Source organism: Hemicordylus capensis, chromosome 5 (assembly GCF_027244095.1).
Source record: "Hemicordylus capensis ecotype Gifberg chromosome 5, rHemCap1.1.pri, whole genome shotgun sequence".
Taxonomy (NCBI): domain Eukaryota; kingdom Metazoa; phylum Chordata; class Lepidosauria; order Squamata; family Cordylidae; genus Hemicordylus; species Hemicordylus capensis.
In genome coordinates, this window is record NC_069661.1 from 77514247 (window position 1) to 77536692 (window position 22446).

The 22446-nt window shown below is 43.1% G+C and overlaps 1 protein-coding gene and 1 long non-coding RNA gene across 9 annotated transcripts in view; one reads left to right on the plus strand and one right to left on the minus strand.

Annotated features, from left to right (window-relative positions):
• GALNTL6 (polypeptide N-acetylgalactosaminyltransferase like 6) overlaps positions 1-22446 on the plus strand; it is an 818464-nt gene that overhangs the window by 265181 nt on the left and 530837 nt on the right. The window contains exon 1 of one of the 8 annotated variants that reach the window (XM_053255924.1): positions 17779-17798. The exons of the other annotated variants lie outside the window; for them this stretch is intronic. The gene's annotated coding sequence lies outside the window, so the exon portion shown is untranslated. Of the gene's footprint in view, positions 1-17778; positions 17799-22446 lie in introns of those variants that run through there. 8 annotated transcript variants of the gene reach the window in all.
• Positions 14805-17430, minus strand: LOC128327291 (uncharacterized). The gene is made up of 3 exons (XR_008308568.1): positions 17303-17430; positions 16828-16875; positions 14805-15071 (listed from the first exon to the last, which is right to left on the minus strand). It is a non-coding gene; the product is annotated as an uncharacterized LOC128327291 (long non-coding RNA).

Consider the following 22446-nt stretch of genomic DNA (forward strand, 5'->3'; position numbering starts at 1 on the left):
TCAAGTTCACAGTTGTCTCATTTCTCCCTCCGTCTTCATAATGGGATTTTTTTGTATTCAAGTAGGGAAGCACAGACTTCAAGAAAGGTCTTTTTCCATAGTCTGTCTTCCATACCACATGCTTTCAAGGACTAGTTAAAATAAATGTTTTTAAATAAAAGAAAGGAGAGGGGCCCGTAATGTCAATCATGCTTGTGCTCAGATCATGCGGAATGTTTGTGAGGAGAAAAGGGGAGGGGGAAAGAAGTAACCAGCCTCTGCGCACGTTGCTCTGGAAGCAGCTGTGAAGAATCTCTGAAGGGCTGGGAAGGAGAAATGTCTTGAAAGGGTAACCATTATAGTTAAATGGTTTAACTCATGTCTTTGAACTATTTAGAGATATTGGAGAACATTTCAACTCTTGCCACAGGCACCACTTTTGCCGCCACCTGCAGTCGGCCCCACTCTTTCTGCCCTGCTTACAGCTTGCCCCACTCTTGCTACAACTGCCAGTCCCACGCTTGCCACCATCCCTGCTTAAGCTACCCTGCTTGCTGGTGCCACTGGTCCTGCTCTGCTGGTGCCACTGGCTATGCTCTTGCTGCTGCTGCTCCCACTCTAAGCACCCCACTTTTTCCACCCTGATCTTTTCACTACTGCTATCCCTGTTTTTGCTGCCCCTGGCTCTGCTCTTGCCACCTGCCTTGATTGCCAGGTGGAGTACTTTAAGGAAGGAGTAGAGGGAAGAAGAGAGGGCGAGGGGAGACAGATAAGCAGGATGTTAGTTTTACCTATCCTTAGTCCGGTGGTGTGTTTAGTGCACTTGCAGGTTTCCTCACAGCAAAAAGGCAGGAAGAAGAAAAGGTGAGAAGCAAAGGGTGAGCTCTCAAAACCTTGAGAAAGAGAAAGGATGAGCTCTCAAACCCTTGAGAACTAGTGGGGTAAAGATGCATACAGACTCTGCAGCCGTGTGGCTTGGCCAGGGATACTTATATTCAAAAACATGCCCGGAAGCAATTCCAAAGCCATGCTCCCTCCCTGGAGGGGCAGAAACTCGGGTTTGTGTGGACATGAAGTTAATAGTCTTGTGAACTGGTCAGTCTTGGGTGTGACTTGTCAAACAGCAAGGCAAGAGTGGCTTGTGGAAGTGTACATGTAAATGTCAATAGCTGGACTTAAGGCTTATCTTGAAATGGAGATCCCACTTCAGGTGCAAATATATATGTTTTTAGATTTTAATGGGCTGCCTCCATTCTAGTCATTGACAGCCAATTAGGCTATTGATGGTGAGTTGAGAAATGCGTGCTTTTATCGGAGTTGCATCAGATAGAGCATTGGCAAAGCTATCTCTCTTGCAAAAAGGGAGTATTTCCTTCCCTTGAGGTGTACATTTTGAATTAGTTCTACTTGCTGGCTGTTTGCCTTCTCTCAAGATATAGAGGGAGGCTGGGGATGGCCTCTTGCAATCTTAGCTATTGTGACCTCAGAGTGCCTTACCCATGCTTTGCTCATACCAAGTGACCAGCTGTGAGGCTTTGCCAAATATGGGCAGGTGAAGGGTTCATGATCTCATGAACTGAGGTATCCAAAATGGAGACCATGAGCCCATAGTTCCAACGGCATTGAGGGTTGCTTTCTGTGTTACCCCAAAATAGAATTGTTCTAGCAACACATGTGCCTCTGATCATATAGTGAGTGCTGTTACACAGAGCTCTTAGCATGGAGGAAGGAAGTAATGCTTCAACTGTAAAAATTATCATGCTTCTGCAACCCTCTGTTTGTTTAGCCCTCTGTTGGATGGGGAGTGAGTTGAATTATTTTTTGGTCCTTGAGGGTTGCTGTAGCAGACAGTGTTGCTGTTTCAGGCCTTCAGGACTAAAGCCTTTAACTGCAGACAAGAAGTCTATTCTCATGAGTAGCCTAACCCAGGTTAGGGCAGCTCTGCCTGGATTAGGCTGCTCATGTGCTTGCCTGCCAGGGTTGTGTGTGTGCTTGGGGTGCTTACAGCCCAAACTCTGTAGCTGACACAGAGTCAAGCACCTAGAGTGCCCAACCCATGGGGGTATTCCCCACTTTTTACCCTGGCTTTAACCAGGGTTAAGGGCGCGAGCACACCCTTACTCTGGCACTGGGGCTGCTTGTGGTGTGAGGATACACAGAGTTGGGCATTGTCCCAGCACCTGGAGATCTGCACTACCATGAGCAGTGCGGATTGTGTGGGCACATGGACCAAAATTTGTCTGGGGGAAGGTAAGTTAGTCCTTGCCTCCCCACCCGCCCTCCTGGTCATGTGCATAGCCCTAAGGACTGCTTCATTATCCATTTTGTGGAATACAAATGTTTATGAGACTCCTACTTTGCAACGGGTTTCTTTTCATGATCATGAACAACAACATTCTGAGTGAAGTACAGTTTTGGGAGGGGCGGTATTAATAAATGTGAATAATTTGTTTGATTTGATTTATAAATATTACTGTTAACAGTTTATGATTTCTTTCCATGGTCTCTGGAATTGTTTCTATGTGGGTCTCTGGAGTGTGGATTCTTACTAATTGTGCTGATTGTAGTTGTTTCCTGCCGAGGTTAGAGCACTCACTATATGTTCAGAGGCATATGTTACCAAGTTCTTCCTAAACATTATATAGGAGAATAGAAAGCTGCCTTATACCTTCCTGTAACACTAATCCCCAGCATTTGCCATTGCCACCAGCCTACGCAGGTAGTGGATTAGAGCATGGAGGACCTAGCCAAATTGTGTTTCCATGGTTATGATTTTGTAGACCAGTACAATATCTCAGACTGGACATCGGATTTCATGCCCTTATGGTGTGAACATCGTAGGCCATCAAAACTTTTCTGGAACTCAGTTGAAACCCTAACCCATAACTAAACTGTAAATCAAAGGATTTTTCTTTAATTAAATATTTATTAAGGAAAGATTAGACTTTATAGCCCAATTAAAGATGAGGACAGTATAATAACCAAAACAATTCAAAAAGAAAGCATAGCAATAATCTTACAGTCTGTCTGGCTAGAGCAGGTGGCCTTGGTTCTCTCAGCAGTTCTGCTGAAAGCTTCAGCAGAAATAAACATCAAAGTTCAAGCCGTCTTTCCTAAGAATATGGCTAAAGGCCCTCTTTGTCCTTCAGGGAAGAAGTACCTTCTTGCAAGTCTTTGACCATACGTCAATGCTGTGAATCACCCTCCTCTCTGGGTCAGACCTAACTCCAGAAGAACATCCTGCCACCTTTGGAAGTCAGAAAACACTGCACCCTTATTGGAAATGGGGGAAGAGAACTGAAGAAATAGGTGTAATCCCGGTGTTAAGTGTTGGGCTGAAAAGCCTGGAGCTACACAAAAACAAACATCCTTAAAAAAAAAAAAAGATTCACCTACCCTGTGGCCCAATAATTCAATCTGCTGGAATTCTAACCATGCAGGAGGCTTTTGTTTCGAACTGAACAGATGCCTAAATGGAGTCTCAAACATGTTATGTTGGAGGGAGAGTGTGCAGCAGACCACACAAGCCTAAAATGGCTGAGAGAGTGTGCATATGTGACCATTCCTAGTGCTGGAAATGTTCCACATGGTCCGTCCAACTCATGTGGTTAATGCAGATATTACCACTGAGGCATGAAAGACTAACCACACAGAGAAGCAGTAGCTCAGCTGCCAGTCACTGTGATGAATGTGCATGTGTGGAAGGTGAAGCAGAAGTTAGAATCCCATGTGGGAATACTGTGCTTGTAAATTTTTCTAGCTAAAGTTTTCCCATTTGGTTTCTCAGCACAGAATGTTAGAGACCCTCAAGTCCTGTTCAGGCATCGAGAAACTGAGTACAGTGGCTGACATCCAGATGAATTTACTCAATAGTACTGCTTAGGAGTTACTGTAAAAGACGACAATTTCAATAGGATTGATTTAGATGTCAGCCAGTTTTCCAAATCCCGATGACAATCCAGATGTCAGCCTGTGTTCCAAAGTACAAGGGGAATGGAAACATGCTGGCTAACCATGTACCTTGGCACTGACATGCTCCATAGCCATGTTCCTCTACTGTGGTGTAACACTTTCCTACCGAGACAAGCACTGAGTCTGAGGAGAGTTTCTCCCCATGATTTAGCATGCTGGGCAACCAACATTCCAAAGCACAGGGGGAAATCTATCTAGGTTCAGCACTTGAAATGAAATACTTTTCCACACAGCACATACTTAGTCTATGAAATTTTCTGCCACAGAATGTGGCCATCAGAATGGTGGCCATCCAGCTTGGGTGGCTTTAAAAGTCAAATTCATAGAGATCAGATTAATCAGTGGCTGCTAGTCTGGATGGCTGTAGACTACCTCTAGGTTTAGATGCAGGGTGGTTCTGAATTCCAATTGCAGGGGAGCAGCAGCAGGCCAGAAGGCATGCCTTCATCTCCTGCTTGTGGGTTTCTCAAAGGGGGCCACTGTGTGGGGAAAATGGATTTTGCACTAAATGGGCCGTGGGCCTGACCCAGCAGGGCTCTTCGTATGATCTTATGTTCTTGCCTCTGCAGGCATGTGCTGGACTCAGAGGCAACAGGGAAGCATAGTTAGCTGGCACACTTCTATTCCCCCTGTACCTGCATACACTCTACCCACTTCTTGAGTGAACAAAGGGAGCTCAAGCAGCAAACAGATATAAGAAGTGGATCAGCACAAGTATGTATATAAGTCTCTAAGACAGTGGAAAGAATAGTTTCCATGACATTCCACACTGACCTGAATTTTCATTATGTTATTTCTCTTTGTTTCACATTTGAACTGCTTGTGGGAAGGTTTGTTTGATATATCATCTGCTACTTTAATCACAGTTGTATTGCCATCTTACCCTTTTCTGTGCTGGGGCTTTATGGCAATTCTGTAGCTGTGCCTTTTATTAGCTTCTCTCATGTGCACTTTCCCTCCAGCATGTGCTAACTCACATCAGTCTGATGCTTTATTTTAATATCTTTAAACCTGAGACCTCATTAATGTTTCATATCTCCAAATGAAAAAAAAACCCTATGCTTTCTGAGTTATGACACTTTAATCTCCATCTTCCTCAGAACCAAGACATTTTAAAAAGTTCAGCTTGATGAATTTAGGGGGGAAGAGGCTAATAATATTAAACTTTAGTACTTTTAAGTAGTTATCAAGTAAAAAGATAGCATCCAGAAAACATCTATTATGCAGTGAATCTCTAGAAAGCAGTTTTTCATTGTGGCAAATACTGGCAATGCAGGGCTTTCTTCACATCTTTTTATGGGATGCAAGTTCAAAAGCAATTATGCAGCCCAGAACTTAAAGTTTTAACTGGCACTTAAGAGCTCTGATGGATATTGAGGCAGCTCCGCTGCCCATAGCTCTTGAAACAGCCCTACCCACCTGGTAAAAAAAAAAATCAGGGAAGTGTAAAAAGTAGCTGGAGGAGTGCAATAAAGGGGTTCTGCCAGTCTCTTGCAGACTGGCCTAAAATGCTGCCAGTCAGGAAATGAGTCCCTCTTTCAAAAAGAACCTTGAGGAGGGTGTGCAGCAAAACCGGTTGGCTTGACAGTTGAGCCCTATTCAGACATGACTGAAAATATGCTGTAGGGCTATTCATGAAACATATTTTGCATTCTGTTTTGAGCTCAAAACAAAACACAAATGACCAAAATTTTCCATCGAAACAAAGGGTCCCACTCGGTTGTTTCAACGGAACAAACTGAAAACTCGACAAAACAAACTAGGATCCTATGGAGGGTTTGGAGAAAGGTTTAAATTTTCTTTAAAATGATCCACTTGCCCATTTCTTTTGTGGGTTGGGTGGTAGGTAGCCCTGCCACACAACCCACTTTGGTCTCCCTAGGAGCTACCCATGGAGAGCAATGGGGTGTTTTGAGTTTCTCCATTGTTCCCTATGGCTGGAAAAAGTTGCACTCACAGAATGCGCACACAAGTTTTGCTTTGCAATTTGCAATGCAGTTTGCAACCCTGCCTTGAAAAACGCTGCAGAAGCACAAAGTAAAAGAGAATCTGTCCCTTCCAACATGGAACACACACATCAAACACAGTCCAAAAATGGCCAAAAAAAGATCCACTAACCCAGAATCCATTGCCAGCCACAGTGCCTGAGCTGCAGTAACATCCTTGGCACCAGTTGCTCTCTCACACACAATTATGAATAGTTACATTCCTAGGATTGCAACAGCTGCCACAGCAGCACCCTTACTTATCAGCAAGCATAGCCATAAGCGCAACTTCAGCCACATTTTGACTGATTACAACACCTTGCAGTGCAGATTGCAGAACAGAACAGACAGTGAGTGAAGCACAAGTTAGTCTCAAGGTCAGATATGGAACTCATCACAGCAATCACCAAGAAATATTATACAGAGAGGGCGAGAGAGCTGCGCTGCCACTGTTAGTGGTGTACACAAAACCAGCTGGCCTGGTTCAGTTCAAGGTTGAACCGCTCTTAAACTGGACCGGGTCAGTTCAGTTTTGCTGCCCTCGAACCCCCCCCCCCCGCACAGTTCAGTTCAGCTCAGGGGGTCACAAATATTTTTTAAAAAACAACAACATTTTTGGGTATTTACCCCCTCCTGGGGGCTTCTCCAAGGCTGCAGGGGATCCGTGCTAAAAAGGACATGGTTCAGGTGATCTTCTATCATTTCTGGGCCTTTTCCCCATCATGGTGGCCATTTTGGAGGCCAACGTGCATACTCAATGGGCCCTGTGTGGCTGGGTCATGACTGGATCCTCCTGGAGCACCCACTCTATGTCCTGACATATCCCCAACATTTTCCCTATTTCCAGTCCAGCTGATGATCATGTAAACCCACCCATTGAGATTTGCAAACCTCTTGGATCATGATTATTGCCTTTAATGGACTGTTAGGGAACTGTTTGAACCATCATCGCTACACTGAAACAGTGGAAACTCATGAATCTTTTCAGTTAGGTGTTTTGTAATAGTCTGGAGAAAAGACTAATAAAAGCTGAAGGTTAAATGTTTAAAGCTACATCTGTTGCAGTCACTTAGACCGTTCATTGAGATATAAGTTTCAGCTCCCATGAAAACCTCATGGGAGACAATTATATATAAATTAAAACTCAGTTTTAGTCAGAGCTGTTATTCATACCAATTTTATATGGCATCTGATCTGTTTTTTTACATAATTACATGTAATCACAATACTCTGCTTAGTGAAGTATGCCATTATTAGTTTGGTCAGTGGAAAATACTAGAATAACTGGCAATGGCAATTTAAATAGGGGCGAGGAAGTGAGGGAATGTCTGCTCATTTGATCCTAGTATTGTTTCCAAAATTATCTGACATAGGAAAGCGAACAGATGTAACACATAATCATAGACCCAGATCCAGAGATAAGTGAGCAAAATTGTCAAGTATGTGTGCAGTGGTGCATTAATCTTTCAGCACCTCCCCGAACAGGTGATCCACACAATCAAAACAGCACCACCAACCTACATTCTGTTCAGAGTTCCTGATCTAACAACATAAACTGTACTTGCAAGCCAAAGCACTGGATGTAGGAATACAGCCCATGGAAATGCGCATGCAGCACTGGTTTGTGAATGCAGTTCTTGATCCAGGAGGAGACATGTAGAGGACAAGATGCTGCTGAACTGTTACCATATCCTTGCTCTCAGTTTATGTCTACTCATTAGAAGTGTGCATCTTTTCATAACATGCAAAAATGAACCAAATGGGACCCCCGTGGAACAATTCAGAATTGTTGTGGAGGATCCTGCCACTGACTGCCACATGTGATTATACCTTGTACACAGGGTTTCTTCACATACAAAGTGTGGCACGGAGCTCTGTATGTGCAGTCTTTACTCTGCAAAAATGCAAGGCTTATTTCGAACTATGGCTACTGTGAGCCTGTAACATTGCTACACAGATAGTCTACATTATAATTTCTACAATTGCGGTGGCACTCTTGGGGTCAGCAGAGTGTATTTCTGTGTTGGGAATGCACATAGCACTTCTTCAACAGGATTGCAGCTCTCTTATTTCCTAAAGGGCTCTGAACTACTGCTTATCAGAAATTCTTCTGTTATGTCTATTCGGCAGTGTTAAATCTTCCAAACTAGATATCTGCGACACTAGAATCAGACACATTGCAATCTTTCCAAGATCAAACCATTTTAGAAGAGTTTTTAACCACTTTTAAATGGTTTGCGCTGATATAAGGGCTGAAGATTGGCTGTACGAGAAGGGTGTTTCACTTTGTGATATGCATATGTGTCTGATTAAACTACTGGTTTACATCATATTTCAAAATATATCTTTTATTATTGGCATCACCATGGATATCAGGAACAGTAAATGCCTAAGGGGCCATCAGATCATGTTTGTAACAATGGATCAATCTTCTTCATGAAAGAAATGCCTTGCCAAGTTTGATTTAAAAGATTTGCTACTTGTCAGACCATTTCAAATCCAGTGTCCAGCCAGGGGCTTGTCTGTCTTCTCCTAAGTCAGATCATTGGTCCATCTATCCCTGGGTATAGTCCACTCTGACTGGCATCAGCTCTCTAGAGTTTCATATGGGTATTTCCCAACCTTAACTGGAGGTGCCAGGGCTTGCACCTGAGACCTTCTGCATGCAATGCGGATGCTGTACCACTGAGCTACAATCCATCCTCAGGTGCCCGGCTCATTTAAAGGTGAAGTAGAAAAACCCCAAACCCTGCAAACTGGAGCAGCTAAGGAAACCAAGTGTCTGACTGGTGGGCAAATTTAAGCTAAGTGTAATATGTTTTTCCTTTGTACTAGAATCCCTGTGACCTACCAACATGTTCTAAACTTACAAAGTCAGCATGCATATTCAGGATTTCTTCACGGTTAATGCAACATTAATCTGTGTAGAATTAATAAATTAATAAATTAATGAACTTGATCCTGAGTATGCACTGTTTAAGAACATAAGAACTTTGATGAAATCAGTGTTCACCTAGTACAGCATTGCTCAAATCCTATCTGTCCATCAGAAATTGGCCAGTGGTCCTATTATGATTATGGTTGCTGTTTTCATTTCTATTCGCCCTTCCTCCAAAGAGTTCAGTTCCCTACCCCTTGTCTCTCCCCCAGCCCCACCGTCTTCCAGTCTTGCCCACCCCATGTCAAGAAAGCTTCATCAGAATCTGAAAAAATAATCAAGCTAGGTAGAATTATTAATGAGGCACATCATAGTCAAGTGATGAAATCCAGTGACAGGACTGGGGTATTTCACTATTTTGCAGTGTCAAGTCTGGAGGTTACCAGCATATGTACCACTGTTCTGAGGTAATTTATCTCAAGAAACAGATGCAGCTGGCGTATCAGCCAAAGCTGACTGAAATCACCTCTAGTCACTGCCTCAGCTGGAGACACCAAGGAGAGGCTTCGAGCCAGAAGCACTCCCAGACTGTGTACTTGTTCCTTCTGGGGAAGTGTGACCCCCATCCAGAACCGGCAGATCAAAATTGTCTCCTGAGTTCCTACCTTGCACAATTAGTCCCTCCATCGTATTTAGAGTCAGTCTCAGTTTGTTATCCCTCATACTGCCTCCAGACAGGCATTTAGGGAGGTTGTGCCTTCTCCTGTTGATGTTTATTTATTTATTTAGCATATTTTTATACCAGCTGATATATGCATCTCTGACATTGACATGGAGAAATAGATTTGGGTGTCATCAGCAGACTGATAAGCACAGAGCACAATTGAAGACCTATGCTCTGGCAATACGTGCAGCAAAGAAGTGATTCTTTGCTACGCTCATTGCATCCACAGGTTTGTGTCCAGCAGAACTGTCGAGTGTGGTAAGGGAACTTATAGAGGCCTCTTCTGTTCTGGCTTTGGAACCATCAGTTAGCTGCTGTGGAGCTTTTAATGATCTTTTTGTGGACAAAATGTCTTGTTTTCAAGCCGACCTGGATTCCATTGTTGGTGCAGAGTCTTTAGTGGGGGTATCCAGTAGCTCCTCTTGTGCAGTTATATTGGATCAGTTTCAGTTTGTGATTCCTGAGGATGTGAACAAGCTGCTTGAAACTGTGTGTTCTACCACCTGTTCTCTTTACCCTTTTCCGACATGGCTTATATTATCAAGCAGGGAGATTGTTGGGGAGGGCCTGCTTAAGATCATAAATGCTTCTCTGGGGGAAGGTAGGATGCCTCCTTGTTTGGCAGTTATTAGACCTCTTTTAAAGACACCTACACTGGATCCATTGAAGTGGGGCTATTATAGACCTGTCTCCAATATCCCATGGTTGGCCAATGTGATTGAGAAGGTGGTGGCTTCTCAACTGCAAGCAGTCTTGGATGAAACAGATTATCTAGACCCATTACAAATTGGCTTTCGGGCAGGTTATGGAGTAGAGACTGCTTTGGCCGGCCTGATGGATACTCGCCAACGGGGAATTGACAGAAGGAGTGTGACTCCATTGGTCCTTCTGGATCTCTCATTGGCTTTCAATTCCATTGACCATAGTATCCTTCTGGACCGCCTGGCAGGGACTGGGTGTAGGGGGCACTGCTCTGTAGTGATTCCGCTCATACCTCTTGGGCACATTTCAGAACGTGTGACTTGGAGGCTGCTGCTCTATGAAACAAGAGCATTTGTATAATGTCCCTCAGGGCTCCATTTTGTCTCCAGTGCTTTTTAATATCTACATGAAACCGCTGGGAGAGATCATCAGGGGATTTGGTGCAGAGTGTTGTCAGTATGCTGATGGCACCCAAATCAACTTCTCCACGTCAGCTTCATTAGGTGATGGCATGACTTCTCTAAATGCTTGCCTTGAGGCAATAATGTGCTGGATGTGGGATAACAAACTGAGACTGAATCCAAACAAGACGGAATTGCTCACTGTACGAATCCACAGTTCAGGAAATGGGGTAGATCTGCCTGTTCTGGATGGGGTTACACTCACCCAGAAGGAACAGGTTAGCAGTTTGGGAATACTTCTTGAACCAGCCCTCTCTCTGATACTTCAGGTGGAGGCAGTGGCCAAGAGTGCTTTCTATCAGCTTCAGCTGGTTCTCCAACTGCGCTCTTTACTGGAAGTGAGTGACTTTAAGACAGTGGTGCACATACTGGTAACCTCCAGGCTTGACTACTGCAATGGGGGGCTTCCTTTGTATGTCGTTTGGAAGCTGAATTGGTGCAGAATGCTGCTGCCATATTGGTCTTTGGGATGTCCCATAGAGACCATATTACTCCAATTCTAAAAGACACTGGCTACCAACAGGTTTCTGGGCAAAATACAAAGTGCTGGTTATTACCTATAAAGCCCTTAATGACTTGGGCCCACGGTATGTAAGAGAATGTCTTCTTCGTTATGAATCCCGCTGCCTATTAAGGTCTTCAGGGGAGGTTTGTCTGAGGGTGCCACCAGCTCGTCTGGTGGCGACTCAAAGGGACACTTTGTCTGTGGTTGCCCCCAGAACTGTGGAGTGCACTTCCTGCTGAGATTAGAGTTGTTCCATCCCTGTTAACTTTTAGGAAACAACTGAAGACACATCTTCAGCCAAGTTTTTTAGTTAGTTGGTGTTTTTATGGATATTTTAATGTTTATGTTTTAACTGGGTTTATGTTTTAACTGTTAAAACAAAACAAGTATTTGTTTTATGCTGTAAACCACCCAGAGACTTTGGCAGTGGGTGGTATACAATTTTTAAAAAATAAATGAATGAATAAATGAATAAACACCCTGCACCAAATCTCCTGATTGTCTCTCCCAGCGCTTTCATGTAGATTTTAAAAAAGCATTGGAAACTGTAGGGAGGGACGTCACATTAGGGGGACGTCACATTAAAGTTCACATTTTGAAGAACAACAGTCCCCAAGCAACACCATCTGGAATCTGCTTGAGAGGTAGGAGTAGAACCACTGCAAAGCAGTGACTCCCACTCACAACCCCCTCAGATGTTCCAGAAGGATACCATGGCCAATCGTATAAAAAGCTACTGAGAAATCCAAAAGGAGCAACAAAGTCATACTCCCCCTGTCATTTTCCCAATGGAGATCATCGATCACACTGACCAACACAGTTTCTACCCCAGAACCCGCCCGAAAACCAGTTTGAAATGAGTCTACATCATTGGTTTCCTCCAAGACTGTCTGTCTTGTCCTGAGAGACTCTGAGACATGGCTGTTGTCATTAGTTCTCACAGGTGGAGAGTATCAGGAAATCAGGAAAGGAAGGCCACCACTCTAACAAAGGCAGCAGAGCAAGAGTAGAGCAGAGCCCATCTCCTGGCTGTCCAGGCCAGGCAAGAGGGGTGGGAGGCTGCACTAAATTTCCCATTCCGAGCAGGGGAGATGAGCTGGCAAAGTCCAAGTCTCTTACCTTGCCCTGTCCTGTCTTCTCTGTCACCTCCACTGCACCCCCTTCCTTTCAAGCCCCAGAGACTATCCTCTCACTAGAGACTCCGAGACAGGGCTGTTGTCACTAGTGCCCATAGGTGCAGATTATCAGTCTTATTAGAACTAAAAACCTTGACTTTCCCTGCCAAATTGCAAAATAATCTCCAAGAAGCTGATACAGAGGGATGCAATCTGTTACTGCCAACAGGATTTAGAGAGCTAGTTAGATCAAACTGAGCTTGAACAAGACAGAACAACAATGTAAATCTGACAATTATTTTTTTCTTTGTTCAACAGCCAATGGTCTTTAACATTAAAGTCTATTAAAGAATGGAGATTACAGCCTCCTGAAAATGCTGGGACTGAATTCACAGAACTTAACTGCTAAGCAGTGTTGTTGCCAAATCAACATTATTTTCTACCCAGAATAGCATTGTTTTCCCTATCCCAATTTAAATCCATGTCTGTTTACTTAAAACTTTCATTGGCATTGCAGACATTTCAGTATTAATCATGGTCCTAAACTACTACTACTATCTTTATTTATTTATTTATTTATCTATTTATTTATTTATTTATTTATGCATAAATAGTTTTATTTGTTCCTGTTCAAGATGATTTAAGGGGTTTTGAAGGGATTTAGTTCAGTGACTTGTTCACTGCATACAGTAAGCCCCATAAATGGCATGACTAATTTAATTTCCATTAATTTCAATGGGACTTAGTAATGACTACTTTCGTCTGGAAACATTTTTAGTGAGTATCATATATATGTATGGATAGGTCCCAGGGTGTAGTCTGAGGGCACCTTGCTGAAGCTAAGAAGGTCTAGGTCTGGCAAATGTCTAGGTTGGTAACCACCTGGAATCTGCCACAACAAACTGCATTCATACATAGCCTTTCATTTATTCATGTACATCCATGTACCTATATGTACACATTAATTCTGATGGCTGGAGTTTTGTTCTAATAATAGTGTAATTATTGCTGCAGTTTCTCAGCCGAAGATAAAGTAATTCCTGTGTAATGATTGCAATTTCAAAGATAATATGAAGCATTGCCTGAAGTTATTTGTGGAATCTTTTCCTCGGTGTATATCAGAGAGGACCAAAGCTCAGCATTTTTCTTGATGCAATTTGACACAGTAACAAAGCTGAGTTGAAACCACTGAAGTAAGGTTCACAGACCCCCCTTGGCCAGTAACTACAATACTGTAGCAAAATATACAACGTTATTCTTAATATCAGTGAATGCAGGTTGCCTTTAATCCAGGAGCACAAAGCATAATGTTTCTGCCAGGGACACTATCTCATTGTACTACAATATAGTATGGGAAATATGATTTGCTTAAAGATTGACATAAATCAGCCAACTTAATAGACAAATGTACTATTGGGAAACTTGGACTCAAAGATTTCTAAAAGATCAGTTCCCTATACAAGAATAGAAAGTTTTAAAGCTTGTAAAATATTTATGCAATTCATGCATTTTCTGTTATCTTGTGAAAATATAACTCAGACAAACAAAGAAATACTTTTGGTGCCTATTTCTGAATGCCAGAAATATAAAAATGTAAGGTAACGTCTCTAATTGAGTCATTTTCTGCTGAAGAAAAAATATGGACATTTTCTTTCTATAAATAACTTTTTGTCAACTTAAAGGGGAAGAGGATCTAGGACTAAATTTTTAGTGAAATATATGTTAAGCATACAACATTTGGTCACATCCAGAGGGATGCTAGTGCAAGGCAAAGCTAGCACTAGTAATGTTCTCTCTATCTTCCTCTCGGCCATCCCTCTCCTCTCGGACAGCTCTTGGCTGTTTCCAATGAGAAACCATTCCCAAGGTTGAGCAGCTCTTGAAAAGGTGTGGGATGCTGCACCACTCTCTGCAGTGGGATGATGGTAACACCAGGGAAACCCAGGAAACCACCATGCAGTAGGCCTGTGTGTGTTCAGAAAATTCAGATTCAGATACGACCTGATCTGACTTTGACAATTTCAGATTCAGATTTTATGGGCTCTGTTGATATTGGTTCTTGGATAAGATTCAGAATTCAAATCTGAATTCTGACATAAATTTGGATTTCCCCCCATACTGGTTAATGTTGAGAGAATCACCAGAGATCACTGACTGGTCCTATGGCTTTGAAACTTGCCACCCATGTGGGAAAGAAGGTAAGGGCCCCCCTATAGTAAATTGACATGATATAGTGAATTGACAAGATAATTTGTCAATTCTGTGATTTTTTTGGTGATTTTTTGAAATTTTTGTTTAAAATGCCCCAAAATGAAGAAATCTGATTTGTTTCAAGCCAGAACTTTACAAAAATTTCTGGAACTGAAGACCACCTTCAACTATCATTCCACCAGCATATGGAGGAATCTGCCCTTTGCCTTTACCAAAAGGGGTAACAGCATACCCCCTTTGCCCCCCTTTTATATTTCTGAAATTGATGAACATACAGTTATGAAATCTGGCACACAAAGTCCACATTGGCGGGACTATTTATTTTTTTTTTTAATTTAAAAATACTGTTATTTTTTCCAAAGCTTTGGGTCACTCGGATTTTTGGTAAATTTTTGAAAAAATTAAAATGGCTAAAAATGATGAAATGTGGCTTGTTTCAAGTCAGAACTTTACAAAAGATTCTGGATCTGAAGCCCCTCCTTGGACCATCATTCCACCCCCATGTAGATGGAAAAGTGATCACTCCTGATTTACAAAACCTGTGGCAAAATAAAAAGGTAAAATATAGTGTTACTGTGCTTGTCTGATACATGCTTGGCATTTTATTTTATTTTATTTTTAGTATCAGAGCTGTTGCAGTGAAACTGGTTGATGACTTGCTCTGATCAGATATCCAGGCTCTTATGTTATTGTTTCCTATTAGTTCTGCAATGATTCCAAGGGATAGTGGGCATTTCCCCAAAATATTTGCTGCTACCTCTTTTGCAGAAGCCATTGCTATTCCAGCCAGCTATTTTACCCCCAGCTGTCTGACTGGCCAGAAGCTAGGCTGGGTGAGTCCATCCCTCTATTGGAAGTGGGTGCATGATCATCTCACCCTGCAGGTTTGAGCTAGTGCTGACCTCCCTGGCTACATGGTCTTGTATACTGTGTTGTTGATTGAACCTGGATTAATCATTCGGACTTCACTCCACACTCCAGGAGTCCTACTTAGGCTATCGTTATACGTAACAGCAGAAAGTAAGACACTGCCAACCACTGGTTCCCAGCGAGCAAACACTCCCAGTGCGAGCAGCTAGTTTCCTGCCTCTCATATCATCTAAACCCACCACTGCGGTGGCTGAGTAGCAGTTCCCTCTGCCACCCAACATCCACCACCCAACTTCAAATCTTGATTCAGGTGGCAGAAGGAAGTGCTGCTTCTCCACATGACATGGGTGGGGTCAGATGACTTGAAAGGCGGAGAACTAGCAGTTCATGCCAGAAGTGTGCAGTTGCCAAGAACCAGTGGTTGTCAGCACCTTACTTGCCATTGTTACATGTGAAGCGCCAACCCACCCGCCCTAGATTGCTTCCAACCTAAGCAGCACTCTGGGGATGCAGGCACGTTGATTTAAGTATTTGCACACTTGTGCAAGATCACCAGTGCTTGCTTCGGAGTCTGATGTAGCCAGGCAGCTTTGAACCACCTGCAAAAGATCTTTGCCAGAAATTACATCTTCGAGAGTCCTCTCCACATTAAACTGATGTTCTATAAATCAAATGCATAATGTTACCAAGAGTCCTTTCCACATTAAACTGATGTTGTAGAAATCAAATGCATAGTTTGATGGCATTCTAGAAACATGACTTTTTTGTGTTAATGGTATTAGTAATGCGACATATATAGTAATTATTTGACTAGATTGCTCTTTTATATGCTCATACATGTGATATAAATAAAAAGGGTTTATTATTTCAAGTTATATTGTTAAGGGTTTTTTACAGTCATAACAAAATGATTGTACTAACAGGGTACAGCTACCAGGGCAGGATGAAGGACTTTTGGGGCCTACTGAGAATGAGGATTAGGGGGAGGGGCTCTCTTTTTGGCAGTACCACCAAAAATGGGGGGTTGCTTTTTCTACAACTCTTCCCATTCCAGGGGCAGCAAGCAGTCCCCATAGCCACACTCACTCGGACAGCCATAGCCCATAGCCATGCCCACTGCAACAGCCACACCTAATTGTCTTCGTGGAGTTGCTGAATATGAGCTAGCTGTGTAAGGCAGCTACTAAAAAGGCTAATGCTGTCTTAGGCTGCATTAATGGAAGCATAGTGTCCAGATCATGAGAAGCAATAGTTCCACTCTATTCTGCATTGGTCAAGCCTCATTTGGAATACTGTATCCATTTATAGACCCCACATTTTAAGAAGGAGCATGGGCAGCTCAAGAAACTTTGCTGCCTGAGGAAAAGAATAGGATGATGACATTTCCTTTATGTTTACTTTATACAGCAGAATTAAGTGACAAACCTTTTCCTGGACTGCAGTACTTAAATGTTTCCTTATATAAGAATATTCCTGCAAACAGAAAAATAACATGTGAGGGAGAAGAGTTCAACCCAGCATTCTTTGTGACGCATTATAGTTCTATGTCAGGGCTGCTCAACTTTGGCCCTCCTGCAGATGTTGGCCCACAACTCCCATAATCCTTGACTATTAGCCACTGTGGCTAGGGATTGTGGGAGCTGTAGTCCAAAAACAGCTGGCGGGGGGACTAAGTTGAGCAAGCCTGTTTTTGTGTAGGGAAGAAGCTTTTCTAATTGTATTTGTGGTGGTGGCAGAGAATGTTCAAATATGCAATTCCACCTTAGCTTGAAAATGGTGCAATTCATTTCAAGCATTACTGCCGTTAACAGTGCTGGGTTGCTTGGCTTCTGCCAGTTTGCCCCTACTTCAACAGTCTTTTGCTATTGTTAGTAGATGGGAATTGCCAATACAAACTTACCAATGCTTAGGAATTGCCAATACATAGGAAGACAGCTTCCTGTGTTCAATACCGTCCAGCATTGTTGAAAAAAGGGACATATTTGTGTACTATCTTTCATAATGCAGAAACAACTAATGGTGTGGCCGTAGGCGGAACTGGGGGGGGGGGCAGGCAGGGCACGTACCCTAGGCTCCACTGAGGTGGGGGCGCCATGCCAGTTCCTGCCACCCCCACCCCATTGCCCACCAGCCCAGCCCTAGGGCCCCTCAGCCACTTGCCTCCAGCCTACGATTGGCGAGGCCTAGGATCAGAGCAGCCTGCAAACTGCAGAGCTCTTCTCTCCCCGCCTCTCAGCTGATCGGCGGGTGGGTGGGGCTTCCAGAGAGGCCTCCAAGTTGGTCTCCCTGAAGCCTGAACTCGGCAGGCCCCAGCAAGCCAGGAAGGAGGCTGGCAGAGCTCCCTGCAGCAGACCCTCCCTGCAGCAGACCAGACCATCCAGCACAGTTTTTGCCAGGTAGGCTGTGAATTCCTTTTTGTGGTTACCCCCGAATATAGGGATCTGCTTGCCATAGGACTTTGATATGGGTGGTGGGGCGAGACTGAGAAGTCTCTGAATATTTAATTTAAAACAGACTGAAAAATGTGCTGGCTTTAAAAACAAAAACTATCTAAAAAGGCCTATAAGTGGCTTGTTTCATGTCAGAAAATTACAAAAACATCTGGAACAAATATTCATTCATTTATTCATTCATGCATTCATTCATTTATAAATGCACTTATGTTCAAGTTGTTTTGCAACCCAGAAGGTCTGAGGGAGAACTGCGAAGCATGTGTTATGCTTTTATTTTATTTTATTTTTCTTGTGTGTGAACTGCTCTCCAATAACTTGCAGGGACTTCAGGGTAAATCTGGCCAACATGTGCATGCAGCACCTCCATTCCAGAGGAGATGTGTGTTAAAGGGCTTTAAAAGCCTCGTGTGAAAAACCTCCTAGAATCAACCTTTACTGAATTTGTTCAGAATTCTGAGAAAACAAGCATAGGCTCACCCTGCATGGTTGAAAGTCTCCTTTGCTAATCTGCAGCGAGGGGGCCATTTTAATAATTAGCATTGCTAGTGTGTTCTAGGCATTAAAAGTAGCACAAATATATAGTACTCAATGTATATCACTATATACTGTGAAGTGTGCATGTGTGTATTCAGTGAAATGTATTTCCAGGCAGCATACTTATTTTGAAATATCAGACTTAAATCCTTGGGGACCTGGGATGTGTGGAGGCCCTGGACTTTGAGGGGCTGGGGGCCCATTTTAAAATCTCATCTTGGCCCATTCCAACCTTGCTATGCCCCTGGCGGTCACTACACATGGGTTTCTGCACAACACCTGCGCAGAAGAAACTTCCATGTAGAAAATGCGTCTCTTGTAAATTGACCCTGAATTTTCCATCCATGACTGGGATATTTGAGAGTTAGAGTCAATAATAAAGAACAGCACACTGCTTGTGACAGGAAGGGGCAGATTACAATGATTTCTTAGTCTTGCAGGGGCTGGTTTTGGCCCTGGCAGAACTTGACTGTCTGCTCCTGTTGCAAATGCCTCTGTCTAGTGTGGCAAACTAATGTACCCTCCTCCCTCTTGGTGTCAAAGTAAGCACTGGTGTGGTGAATGCACATATACGGCATCATGAGCCAACAGTCATCATACGACAAAGGCTGGCAGGAATCATTCACTGGTTTATAGACCCACCACCACCTTCTTCTTCCCCTATTTTGCTAGTGGCTATTTGGGCAGGTGATCCTCTAGGACAAAGTCATGTTCTTTAAAAAGAATGAGATGAGACAGAGAAAATGATGCTTGGAATCCTCGCATAACTCCTGGCTGTTGTTCTAAGTCTTTTACAGAGATGGCTCATGTTTTCAGGTTTTGATCAACAACCATGTCTAGATGGTACAGTGTTCCTTTTAACAGGGATTTCCAGATATTGTTGACTACAAGTCCCATCATTCCTGTTTGGACAGGGGCGCAATTTCAGTGCTTGCCCTAGGCGCTATTTTCCCTAGTTACACCTCTGGGTGTGGCACCTTAAAATTCATTTTTGCGTTGTAATAATTTACAATAAAGTAACAAAAGACCTCTCACACACAAGACAGAAAGGAGAAAACGACACTATGATGACTTGTCTACTCTCAGACAAGTGGACAAATATACCTCTCCCATAACACATATCTTACTCACATGCTATGTTCAACACACATAAAATCACTTTATGCACATACAGGTTTGAACAGATGTTCACACATTATGTTCAGCACATGAAAGTAATGTATTTCCTGTCCTGTGGTTTTGAGGGGACCTGTACAAAGTTCACTCTTAAAATGAACTCATGTGTAGTTATTCACACAAAAGCATATACATGTGTACCAACACCATGTGTAATGTCTGAGTAGAGTTCCTGTTTTGGAATATAAACCTTTATAGGGAGAAAACCAACAGGCGTTCTTATCCCTTTCTCTCCCCACAAAACCACAGTATTGAAAAATTAGATAAAATCTCCTTTTCCACAGGAAAAAAGCACCAGGATGTTAGTAGAGCTGGCTTCTGAAGAAACCACAGAGTCATAGTTCATAACTTTAAGAAACCACATTCTACTAACTTAAGCTGAGAAGACACAGAGAGGAAAAACAGAAATCAACTCCCAGTTCTTCTGGGAGATTGTTGGACAAAAAGATTGTTTGTCCAACAATGGAGCTGCTCTGGGAAGAGCAGAAGGTTTCAAGTTCCCTCTCTGGCTTCTCCAAGATAAGGCTGAGAGAATCCTGCCTACAACTTTGAAGAAGCCACTGCCAGTCTGTGTAGACAATACTGAGCCAGACAGACCAATGGTTTGACTCAGTATACGGCAGCTTCCAATGTTCCTATTAATGGCCCCTACAGGTTTTACTTCACTTTGTTTACTGAAATCATTATTTTCTCTCCCCCTTGTCCTCACCTTACTAAACTTGGCTTTCAGATCACTCCAGAGCAATACACAGAAAAACTGATTTTAAAAGTTGCCCAGCACTGAGGTGGGTGGGAGTGCAATCAGGAACCTCCTCCACTTTCCATTTATTTGATTTGTTGAGGTTACTGCCACTCAAGTGACCAGCCCCTCCACCCACTCCCTCCAGGCTTCTTTCTCAGGGCTTTGCTTAAGGAAAGGGATATATGTGGGGAAGAGCTGAATCAGCAGCAGCTGGGGAAGATTCTGCAGAGCACCTAAGATGTAAACAGACTTCAGGAGCTTTTTTAGATGACAACTTTATTGCAACTTTACTTTGGGAGGGTGGGTGTGCGTTCACGTATTGGCCAGATTTACCCCGAAGTCCGTGCAATATTCCAGAGAGCACTTCACACACAATTCGGGGTTTTCCCTCCATGTCGGAACCTATCCTGATTTATGTCCAGGGTAGAATAAAATCCTCTTTTTGCATTATGCCCCAAACTCACAGTAGCCTCACAATAAACCTACAGTAAAGCCTACTGTCTGAAAAGCCTCCAGGATGCTTTCCAGATTAGCCGCTCAAAAGCAGCTAAATGCCTCGTTCAGGAAAATCGCAGTCAAAATGTAAAACCTGCAGAAGGATCAGTCTCGCGAAAACTAACAACCCGGAAAAACGACACCTTTTTAATGCCGCATAAATGACAACATAGGACTAAATCGCAGCGATTAAATTCGAAATAACGCATCTGACATATGAACGGCACCCTGTGGTCAGCATCGGGACTGTGGTGTCACAAGAAGTGTGGAACCACTCTTCAGAAATATATCCTGACCCCATTTTAGGGTCTAATCTGGAAAGCGCCCAGGAGGCAATCACTTTAACAGCGGACATTGTAATATAAACAATGAACTTCAAAGGGTTCACTTAAAAATCAGTTCTTACAGTGCCCCTAATCCGACCCTGAGGTGGGGCCCCCAGTGCCCCCACCACAGTTGCTGTACCTGCAGCAGGCTTAAACCGGCCCTGACAGCTACACTGCTGCCCATGATATAAAAATAAGGCATAAGAGCTACTTATTTAACACTACTTAAAAATAAATAAATAAACTTGAGTCATTTAGATGCCATCATATAAATCAAACACTGCCCTTTTTTCATTCTCCTGGGTTAATGATTTTTAATAATGTAAATGTCAGGGCTATAAACAATAAGCTAAACGATAATAAATCATAATAAATAAATGGTTTAGAAATTTTTCAAGGAAGAAAAAAAGATTTAGCTTCTGCTTAGCAAAAAGCTCTTTAGCAAATATATAGGCATCAGAAACTCGGAAAGCTGATTTGCCAGTCTTTTCTGCCTCGACTGATTTAAAAGTGTGTGTTGAGTAAATGTGACCATTGTAACTTACTATTATTACTGTTATTGGCATCATCAATGTGCAGGGTGCTTTTCAAAGTAAAAAGAACGTATCCCTGTCCTGAGAAGCGTATGTTTGAATGTTCAGCCTGGGAAAACAACAGAGGAAAGTGAGGAATAGGATGGCAGGATAAATAGGGGAAGAATATGCATTTTAAAAAAAGGTGCACATGCTTAGCTTTGGTTGCAGTAGGTATGGACCTTTTACAGTGAACCCTTTGGTCCCCATAATGCACTGCAACCAAGCCAAAGGTTTCACACAAAAAAGCAGGTTTGAGGACAATCTGAAGACTTAAGAGAAGTGGCTTCACACAAGTATTTGGGGAGATGGTTCCTTGCACGAGTTGGGTACTAAATGAGACGCCCACGTGCACCCTGATTAGTCTTCAGAGTGCAAGCGTGCCTCTTATTTAGTATCCAGCTTGTGTGGTGCTGGAAAGTTTGGTCACCGCTCTCTTTGCTGGAAAGAGGAGGGAGGTGATCAAACTCCTTAGTGCTGTGCTGCTGGATACTCAGTGGGGTGGAGGGGCGAGGAGCATCACCACGGTGACAGAGGAGTGTGGCTGAGCGGGAGTGCTGCACGCCCCCAGCCCCACGCCCTCCTAGGGCCAGTCCTCCTGGGAATGAACAGGAAGCCACTGCATGGATTTAAGATAGGGTGTCTTATAGTCAATATTGTGTCGTGATTTTCTTGCAAGCTTCTTAGGCCACTATTGTTGTTGTCAAACTTCTTGCCTCCAGAGAACATTCTCCACATTGGACTCT